Source organism: Galleria mellonella, unplaced genomic scaffold (assembly GCF_026898425.1).
Source record: "Galleria mellonella isolate WM207_F2 unplaced genomic scaffold, CSIRO_AGI_GalMel_v1 utg184, whole genome shotgun sequence".
Lineage (NCBI taxonomy): Eukaryota > Metazoa > Arthropoda > Insecta > Lepidoptera > Pyralidae > Galleria > Galleria mellonella.
The window spans coordinates 10,369,454-10,382,436 of NW_026442025.1; positions in this window are offsets into that span (position 1 = coordinate 10,369,454).

Consider the following 12,983-nt stretch of genomic DNA (forward strand, 5'->3'; position numbering starts at 1 on the left):
TTAATACTTGCGCATTTACAAGGGCGCCGACATAAATCTATTTTAATTTGGGTAACTTATAATTAATGTTTTGTTTATGTTCTTAACAAGTTTTTATTGTTAAAAGCGTCCATACTTTAACTTACTAAGTATAAAGTAAGTAATAGCATAGAATTTTTCCTCCATGGTAAGTAAGTAAGTATAATAGTGAGTAAGGCAATGTCGCTAATTTTATTATAAAAAACAAACATTTTACAATGTGAATTGCAATTTTGATTGATTAATTAAAAAGTGCATTGTTTGCTGTGTGGTCCAAGCATAAAATGGGCCCTTGTTGAAACACCACTAAAAGGCTAACTGCGGTTGTCAACCCGCCTGCCAAGCGTGGCAGCTACTGTCAAAACTTTTTTTATGGGGAAGGCTTATGTTTAACAGTGTATAGTTAATGGCTGAAATAATAATAAATATAATAATTAAAAAATACATAAGACAATTAAATGAGACAATAGTCAATAAAGTTTATACGATGATGATATAAGATGATGATGATGACTAGTAAGGTATGATGTATTCAATAAACTAATTTAGCACTACCACCTTTACAAAATTGATTAAACTTCCGTATTGGTCCCAAACTAATTTGATTAAACTTAAAGTAAGATTTTTCGTGGAATGTTTAATTATGCCCTGTCAGCTTCAAACGTTTACCTTCAATTAAACTATAATTTGATCAAATAAACTGTTGATTAATATCGATTAATTAACAATACAGTTTATTAAATTGTATGTATTCATAAAACAATATTGTACTTATTCGTAGTAGCAATTTGTGTGACCTAGACAACCTTACCTGTAGGTAAATTGTCTTCAAGAAGTTTCAGATTATAAACTAAATAATTTTTTGTAGTTTTTATGAATTAAATTGTCAAATAACTAGCTACACATCCTGGCTTCGCACGTGTAGAAAGATAGAATATCAATTTTTTTATTATACTCCAGATATTTATGTTAAAAAATAGATTTACTATAGTATTCTTATAGTATTTGTCTATGTGTTACTCGCTAGAAATAGAAAGAAATTTATTTGTATTTACAAAATATATCTGGTCTCAAAAGAATATTAGGTTTGTGCTTATATAAAGACAAATAAAATAATATCTTTATTGAAACAGGAAAATAAATATGAGTGCCTCTTTGTTCATATTTATTATAATTTTTCTGTTTATATAAGTGATGTAGGCGTTCTGTGTCTTTCAGTCAATTTATTATAGAGTCAATAAAGAAAGATTTAATCATAATACGTGTAAATAAAAATACTGTGTAAATTTTAATGAAAATTTGCGAATGTGTATTGTTTGTTTTAATTAAAGAGATATGGCAGTTTTTATTCCGTTAAGTAAATATGCTGTTGGGTAAGCTAGTATCTATTATTTTTTTCATACAACTTAGAATGGCAAACAAGCTGAAGGCCAACCTGACGGAAAGTGGTAACCGTCGCCTATAGACATGAGCAGTACCATGGACATAACAGGTTATACTGTTTTGTCCATGATTTCCCCCATGCGTTGCTATTTCTCAGGAATAGCAACGCATGGGGGAAATTTACAGGGTACAAAGAAGTAACACCTGAGGGTGTTACTTCTTTGTACCCTGTAAATTTACTGCCTATCCTACACTTCAAACCGAAACGCAGACAGAGATGCTCAAATAAGCGAGTTTTGTACAGTCTCCCTCTGGTCTCCCTTAAGTAAGTCTCCCTCTACTCTACAATTTTTATTTGATGATTAGAATCACTCAAGTTATATCAAATAAATAAACTTAAATCAATTGAAAGAATAATATTTTTTTTTATTTCGGATTTTTTTGGTCCATTAAATATTTATTAGTAACAATATTCTTAAAAACTAATGTTAGTAAATTTACATACACAATACACACACATATCGTCATAGTCGTAGAATACTGACGGATCTGACAAAAATTACATATAAAGATCCGTCAGTATTCTACGACTATGACGACATAATGCATGTCTGAATAATATTTATTACGAAAATTTAAAGCGTGAACCGCGTGGAGGTCAACCTGGCATATTTGCTAGAAATGGAATCTCTAGTCTTATTCATAAACCATCCCTTACCCTTACAATTAATAGTACTAGCATGGTATTATGTATGAATAGGCGAAAGCTTAAAACATTAATCCCTATTACTAGCAATATACTCTAACAGGTCGACCTCTGCACGGATACCCCTGGAAACTAATTAATTCTTGTTAAATCCGTCAGAAAGAGTTAACTGACATGCTTTCATCGTCACCTATCACCACTTACTGGTGCCCCGCCAGCATATACCGACAGCGCAGGTGGGGTTACCATTCCCATTATGGTCCACTAAGAAGAACACAGGAGACCGATTAGTCCATCGATGCTAAGAGGTAACAAACATACTATCTTCACTTTTTTTCACAACACAGGGTACAAACTAGCATGCGGCTCACCTGATGGTAAGTGACTACATAGTTTGCAGGTATGCTGCCGGTCTTTTAAAAAAGAATATGCTCTTTTCTTAAAGGTTACAATGTGGTATCGGTTTGGAAATACTGCTGCTGAAAGTTGATTTCAAAGAGTGATTGTGCGTGGAGGAAAGTGCCTTGAAGAACGCACGGTGGAAGATCGCCACTTATCTAGATAGTTTTACATTTATTATATTAAAAGAAATGTAAAAAGATTGTATTGCATTACATTATAATGTACTTACCTATTTCTATAATGAGTTTCCGCAGCAGTAGTAATAATGTTAAGGCAGAGCTTCGCAATTCGCGAAATCATATTATTCCTGTCTTGCATTTTTAATCAAAATACATTTATGCGTCAGAATTATCGAGTATAAAGAAGGCACGGCAATTCTAAGAATAACAATATTGGAATAACCCTGGAAAATATATTTGACGCAATAAAAAAAAAAAAGAAATAATATAATTTGTGTATTTTAAAGCTTTCATTTGTTGAATTGCGAGTAGATTTATATTGAATTCTATATTTTCTTCAATAAGCCAATTGGAAATAAAAAATAATTATATTACGTAATTTGTTCAGAAGTTGTTTTGATGAAGAAATGAGTAAATAATTGTGTTCCTGTCTGTTTGTATTAAGGTTTAAATACAAATAAGCATGGTTATATATTGATGGTATCATCTTTTTCAAACGACTTCAAAATAAGGAGCTTTGCCATTCGATTGTATTTTTTTTTTAATGTTGGTTACCTCATAACTCCGTTAGTTATAAACCGATTTGATTTTTTTTATCTGAAAGGATACACTTACAGATTAGTTAGAAATTTATCAAAACAGATTAAGCAGTTTAGTTTAAAATCAAAATAAATGGTTTTCCCACAATTGAAGTATTTTTTTTGTGGAACTTAATCTTAATTTAAATAAATATTTTTATAATATCTTTTATACTAGCTATCTACCCCGGCTTTATGCGGGTAGATAGAAAGATAAATTAGTATTTTAAATTAGCTTTAATAATATATTTTTGATTTTTGATACCTATTCCGATTTTAATACCTTGGGTACAATAATGTATATTGTAATTCTCGTAAAAGAAATCTCATTTTTTGAAAATAATTATGTAGCCTTATTTACTCGTTGATTATGTACCTTACTATAGGTGAAAGAAGTTTTAAAATTAGTTGATTAGTTTTTGAGTTTATCCAGCACAAACAATAAATATACAAAAAGTCAAAAGCATGTACTTTATAATATTATAATATATAGTATAGGCGAAGAGTCATAATTTATACTAAGTATGAAATGTACCTATAACTTTTAGCTCTCAAAAATGATAACCATTTAGAAGTACTATGGATAGAGAACATATGTATATAGATTGTGTCATTTGCTCTTCTAATACAGTTAATTATATGTTATAGTAATATTTATATATTAATTTATGTATGTACTTATTTATGCATGTATATATTTATTTATATGTTTATAATATATGAATATATTAAGTATTACTTTATTTTTCCTCTATTCAATAACGCACCGCCTACTTATTTCTCGGTTTGCCCAATAGTTGACTGGTAGAGAACACCGTCCGGTGTTAATTACGCCAAATGTACATAGTATTACTGTGCATTAAAGTTTATATAAATAAATAATATAATAACAATAAAATAATATAAATAATAATGCAATAAGTGCATCTTGTCAGGTTCATATAAATAGGTTTATGCCTGTAGACAATGGTTGTTATTGTTGTTCGGATGAACTGTTGTTACCTGTTTTGCTGTTCCCAGTAGACTAAAAAAAAACATTTGCCATCCTACATTTCATACCATCTAAGAAGATAAAATATTAAAGTCTTGGAACCCTCTTCAAAAAGACAGTGCGATCACACTTGACAGCTTGTTAATATTGTGTGCGTATATAAGACATACTACACGTTAGATTTTATTTATTTATTGTAACAAAAATACAGAATTACAGAAAGTATGTTATATTAGCATTCGGAAACCACGTAAGTTTTTATTAATGCTAAATACATTAAGACTGTTGATATTGTATTAAGTTGCATAAAAAAAAAATATGAAGACGCTCTATCTAGTGATATATGAATCATTGGTTAATATATTAAATAGAGAGGACCTCATTTTCTTGCGTGAAGAGACGGTGTTCTCTGTAATGAACTTTACGTTTTGTTAATTGCCTTATCCTCGGACGTCTGTCGTGGACTGCACAAACTTAAATAAATGAGTTTCTCTTAAGATATATTTGAAATGTTTCCTAAATTAGTTTCTTTTTAGCAATGTTCTACAGAAGTGATTAAGTACTGAGCGGGGATGTGACAGCGGACATATTATGGTGGGTACAGACTTGACAGTGAACAAAATGAATTATGTTCGGGACATAATAACGTTTTAAAATGATATGTTCATTAATAAATGTGTGATTATTCCATTGTCATATAGTAAACTAATGATCAACCTCGAGTACGAAAGGTTTTTACCAAAATTAAAGGCTATTTAACTGTTAGAAATAGGTTTATTTTCATACAATTGCAAACTACTGGTTGGTTGTAATTTAAAAAGATAAGATTTTTAAATTAAGTTAACACACTCTTAGAAACAATCGTTGCTTTCTGTATTTGATCTTGTATTAAATCTTATCGTACTTTTTATATTGTGTTCATTCAATTGCCTTCCACTACGGATATATTAGCTGATATCTCAAGATAATACCAACAGTTATTTACTGACAACGTAGTTGATTATAGGTAAAAGACTTTTTAAAATCGGTCAAGTGTTTTTTATTTTATCTTTTACTGGTGATTCGGTTCGGTTTCACACGGGTAGATAGACTTTTCGAAAATAATATATAGTCCATGTTATTCACTGACAAAGCAGCTGTCCATAGGTGAAAGAATTTTTAAAATAGGTTTTAAAACTATTTAGTTTTGAATTTCTCTATTATAAACCAACAAACAACCAATGAAACCTTTACTCTTTATAAAATAAGTCTTTACTGTTTATCTTTATAAACAAAATAAAATCTTTTCTCTTCTCTTAATTACAATTATATTAGAAAATAAATTTAATGACATAATTTTTATTCATAAATAATTAAATTTTATAAAAAATAAAAATTTATAAAAAGGAAAAAGTATGTGTGAGATGCTCTTAAATTTTTGTTTATATTCATAATATCGTTGTGCCGTGTACATAATCACGGAAAATTATCAGAAAAACCGTCAGTCGTTTGCTATTCTATGTTTCATAAAAAAATTAAAGCGAAGACTAAAGTCTCTGCTATGCAGGTTTATAATTTTTTTTAACCTTAATTTATATCGTACTGCTAGGCAAAGGCCTCCACTTTACGTTTTCTTACGTCCCTATTTTGAGTCCGGTCAAGTCATATTTTTACTGGAAAATGGTTTAATTTACATATTTATATATTAAAAAGAAAATAAGTAATGTATCTAAAAATAGGAGTATATTATAATTTTGAATAATATAAATTAATTTTGGAATTTCATTTGAATTGGCAGTTTTACGAGAAAAACATTTGTCAACCGAAGGTTCTTGATATATGTAGCTGTATTTATTTTGTTCTAATTTAACTCTGTCATTTGTGAACCGTTTTGGAAAATTCTTCTTTTCATTTAAAGGGATTTAAACTTTCAAATTAAACCATAGAAATTTTTATAAATTCAATTCAGTAGTTTAGTTTTTAAATCAAAATAATTTATTTTGTTTTTTGTGGAATAGAATATTAAATTATAATATTAAAGAGACGCGAGATGTGTATTCACGTATTCCATTATGAATTATGCTTTGTAAATGTAAAAATAATAAAGATTATCACGGTGTATTTTGTGACGTCCACGGCACTCTTCATCCATATAAGATAGTTGCCACTTCTCATTAGATAGGCCGTCAGCTTGTTAGCTATATTGGTTACATAAAAAATTGGTGCTAAAACTCAAGCGTATTCACAGACAGTCATTTGTCCGTTCACTATAGCCATAGATTGCTTCCGAACTCTATATGCACGTTGATAAAGTTCAGCAAAAAATGTATGCGTTCCCGTTTTTCCGGTCGAACATTAAGGCTGACTTTGTTTTTGTCTGTGGTAGATAATAGCTGTTGAGCTTAATAGCTTGGACGCCCACACTTCGTAGTTCTTTTTGCAATAGTTATGTACCTGTAATGATTAATTATCATATTTTTTTCCGTGTAATAGAAGTCGTTAAGTCGAGACAAATTTTGAGTTTCAGTTTATTCTAAATTTGTCTGTTTTATATAAATAATTCGACTGTTCAAATTTAAGAAGTTATATTTTTAAATGGCAAACATTATCGTAGCAGAAAAAAAATGTGTTTTTAATTTTTTTTTGTATGTTGTAAACTTAAATTACATTTGTAAATAAATTTCAGGATTATCTACAGAATTTGACATCCATTTAGATCTCATTTTTTTTTTGAAGAAGTCAACAATTTCATATATATTTAAAATTGAACTTGGCTCCCATTTTCACATTTATGTTTTTGATGGGATATATTTTTCTCAAAGGGACTGTCGGGTCGAAAACAGACAAAAAATATTCGGATCTCTCATAGTAACTAGACAGTTGAAAATGAAGGTTTTGCTCCGTGAAAATAAATGACTTTGAAATTTATAATTAATTATTATTGTTATTTGAGTCATACGTCGCTAGGAGATTTAAAATAGAATATACTCGTACATATTATATGTGCGTTCTATATTATTTTAATGATCTTTTATTTATTTATGATTGTACAATTTGTTCCAGTTCACGGTTGGCTTCATCTTTTGATTTGAATTTAGAAATTGACGTTAATTATATTTCACTTATTCGTTTTATAAAAATAATTACATTTTAATCTATATTACTAAAAAAGAAAACCAAAATTGGCGGGAAAATGATTTTTTTATCATATAGCACGTGATGTAGCAACGCCACTACAGAGAGTGCGAGATGAATCCCTAGGTTCAGACCTAGAATTTCACGTAGTTACAATTCCAAATATGCATTTTATATTGTAACAATGTTTTTTTGTTTGCTAATAATTCGGCTAAGTATACTTATTGGTTGAGTACCATGAATTTGAATCACAGACCAAGATGATTTTGACGAAATGGTTATAAGGTTAATTCATAATTATTAAGCTATCAAATTAATAAATCTTCTATTGATACAAAAGTAGAAACTGCTTGTTCAACGTACAGTCTAAATTGCTGTGTCTAAAATCATGACACTTTGCATAAGTTTTAAGTGAATATATCCGAATTTCCCGTAAGAATGTGGGATAACGTCTTACAGGAAATGTTGAGGGAAATAGTAATATATTAAGGCAGTATTGTGAATAAAGTACATTTGTATCTTATAATTTTGTCAACATTACGGTAGTAATGAAATATTGAGTTCCGAAGTTCCGGGCATTCAATACTCGCAAGTTAGATGGAACTGCCATTGAATGACATCCCGACTTCAAAAAGAACCTCTGATCTTGAATTAATCAGATTACCGCTAAGGAGAAAGTTCGAGGGGTTTTCGAATCATTTGCCGTACGTTCATGGCCTTAGTACTTTAAAAATAAAATAGCACTCCATTTTCCAAATATCTTTCCATTTAATCTCAATCGTATTACTAGGTTGGGTTATGCTCTTCGCCTGTACAATTTGAAGGCATTTAAAAATATTAACTAGTTAATATCTAATTCAAGATCTAACTTTGAATTTAGGCTAGCGTCATTTTGAACAAATAAATGTTTGTATGAAGTCTATGCAATCATTTCATTATATTTAGAAAAATTATACTGTAAAGTTGTGATTATGATAGCTATCGATATCGATATTTTGGATATATTTTGAATATTTATTTATTTTATCGTGTTGTTAATATTTCTAAATGGTTGCATACATTAATTTTACAATTACGTCGATATAAAATCAGTGTCGACTCTTAAAGAATGTAGTATTTACTTGCTCTGTATTTAATAAGGTCTAACTTTGAATTGTGAATTAATTTAGGAGAAAGTTCGAGTATTTTTAAGTTGTCGCTTCAGTGGCCGTAGGTATATTTTTGGTTAGGTATAATTTTGGTAAATACAAATAAGTACAACAATAAAGGTTATATTTTAAAATTACTCGATTAATGACGTGCAAGTACTGTGCGATTCTGTTACTGTAATTGTTGTTGTTGTAGATGCTAATTGTCGTTGTTTAAAAACATATATCTTTGATATTAGTGAAATTTCCGAGAACAGCAACATGGACGTCGGCTATGAACTACAATATATGAAATGAAATAGAAATAAAATTTATTTTCGTAAAAACACAACTGTTGTTTTAATAAGTTACAATGTTAAATTTGATATTATAATTTTAAATGGGCACAGTAGTTGTGACTTTAGATATGAAGGAACGTACTTTCTAATTTCACTCTTCAAATCATAGACTTAGTATACCTAATGTCTAAGTTTCAAACAGACACACAGCCATGCAAGTATAGTAGATTACTATTTAGTGGCAAAAATATATGTGGGACTCGAGAGGAGAGAATTGTTAGTAATGAACTCTAGTACGTTTATTGCTAGCAAAATAGTTCAGGTCGATATGCATACGGTCCTCCATTCGAAAACCAGCGTCGTTAGTTCCCGACGAATTGATCTCGATGAACAGGGATTAGTGGCTTTCTTGCTAGCAATATACCCTATAAGGTCGACCTCCATGCGGTTACCCCTAGAAATGATCGTGGTTAATTCTTATTTTTTTTTTTTTATACAACTTAGAATGGCAAACAAGCTGACGGCCTACCATTCGTGTTTCTACCGTAAAGCAGTTGTGTTTGCATGGCTGTACAGGGTACAGAGGAATAACACTTGAGTCCTCAGGAATGGCAACACATGGGGGGTATCATGGGCGAAACAGTACACTCTGTTATGTCCATGGTACTGCTCATGTCTATAGGCGACGGTTACCACTTTCCATTAGGTTGGCCGTCAGCTTGTTTGCCATTCTAAGTTGTATAAAAAAATAAAAAAAAGGTGGTAACCGTCGTCACGATGGGCCAACTAACTTGCTTTCAATTTCACCTATCATCTTTAATTAGTGCCCCGCCAGCATATACCATTTCATTATTATATGTTAAGGACTTCATACTCCTATTTCATCCTCCACTGGTACTCCGCTAGTGTATATCGATAGCGCAGGCTGAACAGACAAACATTCCATTTTTATTACTTCACATCACTAAATAAAGATAGAGTCCTGCAAAAAAAAAACCGGCTCCAATTGTAAAAAAACCAGTTATTTTACTTTTAATATTAAACCAATTTTGATAATATTCCTATGGTGGTCCCTTATTTATAAGTATATCCTTTCAGGTAAAAAAGAATTTTCCAAAACGGTTTAGACCTGACGGAGTTATAAGGTAACAAACATAATATAAAGTTACAATCGAATTGAGAACCTCCCTTTTGAAGTCGGTTGAAAAACAAGCAACTTTTGTACAGTTTGTCTCTGGTAAAAAATATAAAATTAAAAAAAAAATATGAGTATAATAACTCGTATCTAAAACTCGTTTATTCTGCAGACGACTTGTTCCTAGAAAAACAATATAACGATACCATAATGTCAGTGTACTTAGTTCGTTGGTCCTTAGTAAATAACTCTATTTACACATCGTTGAGCGATAGCAGGTACCAATATATATATATATATATATATATATTATATATATATATATATATATATATATATATATATATATATATATATATATATATATATATATATATATATATATATATATATATATATATATATATATATATATATATATATAAGATGGCGTACTCAATCATTTGCGTGATATTCCATCTCGAGTTCGACTTCTATCCGAGAATTAATTTAGCTTTTTCTTATATTATAAATGAAGTTTCTTAGAACTGGCAACAGATGGCTGAAATTATGTTTGTTTTTTTTTCTTCCTTTGATATTCTTATTATGTTCTATTTTTTTTTGGATTAGCAACAACAATTGTGGGTATACAAAAAAAATCTAATGGGTATATTTCTTTTTACATGAGAAAAGTTTAGTACCGCATTTGAGTATTCTAATAATTCCTTATGGTTGACTGGGAGAGAATGCTTGTAGCATTAAGTCCGCCATGCACACATGCCATGTACTAATGGATAAATAAATAAAAATATCGATCAATTTTATAATTTAATACCTTAACGTATTAAGATGTTAATTGTATTGAATACATAGTCTAGTATGGTACACATCTAGCGTTCTTTTTTTTTATACAACTTACAATGGCAAATAAGCTGACGGCCCATCGGATGGAATGTTGTAACCGTTGCTTATAGGTGTAATTAGTACCATGGACATAACTGAGTACATTGTGTCGCCCATGATACTCTCCATGCGTACCTTGTGATTTTTTTGCCATATCTCACTCTTCAAATCGAAACACAGTTATGCAAACACAACTACTTCACGGCAGAAACACGAATGAGACAAAGATATCCAAGCAGATGCCTTTTGTACAAAGTCTCCCTCTGGTTTTTTTTTATACAACTGTATAATGTATGGAAAGTGATATATAACTGATGGAAAGTGGTAACCGTCGCCTATAGACATGAGCAGTACCATGGACATAACAGAGTATACTGTTACGCCCATGATACCCCCCATACGTTGCCATTCCTGAGGACTCAGGTGTTATTCCTCTGTACCCAGTAAATTCACTGCCATATCCCACCCTTCAAACCGAAACACAGCCATGCAAACACAGCTGCTTCACGTTTGAAACACGAATGGGACAGAGGTACATCTGGTGTACATAGGTTGTAGTAATTAAATTGAGAATTTACAATAGGTACCATAGAACGACTATGCGTGTCTCGTAAGAGGCGACAAAAGGAATATAATGGACAGGCAAAAGCATTCCTCTTAAAACACCACCAAAGGTTAAGTGCGGTTGCCAACCTACTTGCCAAGCGTGATTACGACTGGTGAAAACCTTACTAGGGTGAGACCTATGTTTAGAAGTGGACAGTTAACGGCTGATATTATGTTGATGGGGGAGGGGGGAAAGGATTATTAGTAATGCGGACTACCAGTCCCATAGCTAGCAATACACCCTGTCAGGTCGACCTCCACGTGGTTCCCCAATAGAAACTATCGTGCTAAATTCCAGGTGTATTCGTCACGATGGGTTAACTGGTCTGCTTCATCCTCACCCATTATCCCTCACCCATCATCCTTCACTGGTGTCCCGCCAGCGTATACCGTTAGTGCACGCCCGCTTTATTATTACATTATCATTCAAAAAAAAAAGATATGATTGTTATGATGATAATGAGCAAGTGATCAGGACAAATACATTAAATGTACGTTACAAAGTATTCATATAGATAGATAGATAAATATTTTATTTGCATCACTTACAGCACACAAACAGCAAAAGACACAAATGCAAAGTGAAAAAAGATAAAAAAAAAGATACATGTACAAAAAATTAAAAAATTAAAAAAAAAAAACAAAAACAAAATCAGAATGCATAAAATTAGTAATAATTTTTTTTTATTCATGCGTGTGCCACAGTAATACAAAATGGCCACAACTCAGCTTTTTGCTTTGCCCTAAAAAGAGCAAAACACTGATATTCTGTTGTGGCCAAAAGCGAGCCGCGAAATACCACTGAAAAAAAATAATAAAAAAAAGAAATATAGATCAAATATATTGTGTGCGTTCGATATATTCGCTATTTAGAAGAAGGGTATATTCACCTCTTTCAATTTATCAAAAAAGAAAAAATAATTTAAAAATCGAATTGCAGGAAGATTGGAATCCTGGTCCAATTAAAAGTACGTTCGCGACGAATCATTGAACGGTAGATCGTTAATGGGATAGAAAGGGTGGATATGAGATTCTTATCTGAAATCTGGATGATGCCGTAAAAGCGATTGCTTCTGACGGATATGAATGTGGTTATGGATTATTTTGGTATTTATTATTACCCACATTAAGTACAACTTCGCTTGTTTTTAAAAGAAGATAAGAAATAAGAATACTTTTAAGTTTAAATATAGTGAAATAGATATGTCATATACTAGGGAATACAGATAATTTGGTAACATACACATATATATATGTATATATATACATATTTTGCTTTATATACATGGTTTCTATTGCTCTTATTAAGAGCCCTTATATGAAGTTTTATTTTGTCTAGTTATTATTTTATTACATTGGGAAGATAGGATATAGGTTAATTTAAAATGTTAAATTTTAAAAGTACATAGCTACTAAGGGTGGCTATATATATATATATATATATATATATATATATATATATATATATATAACACAATTATTAACTATTAGTTACTCAATATATAATATAGATGTCTGACTGGTATTGGCAATATCACAATGGGTGATCTTTTTTTTTTAAGT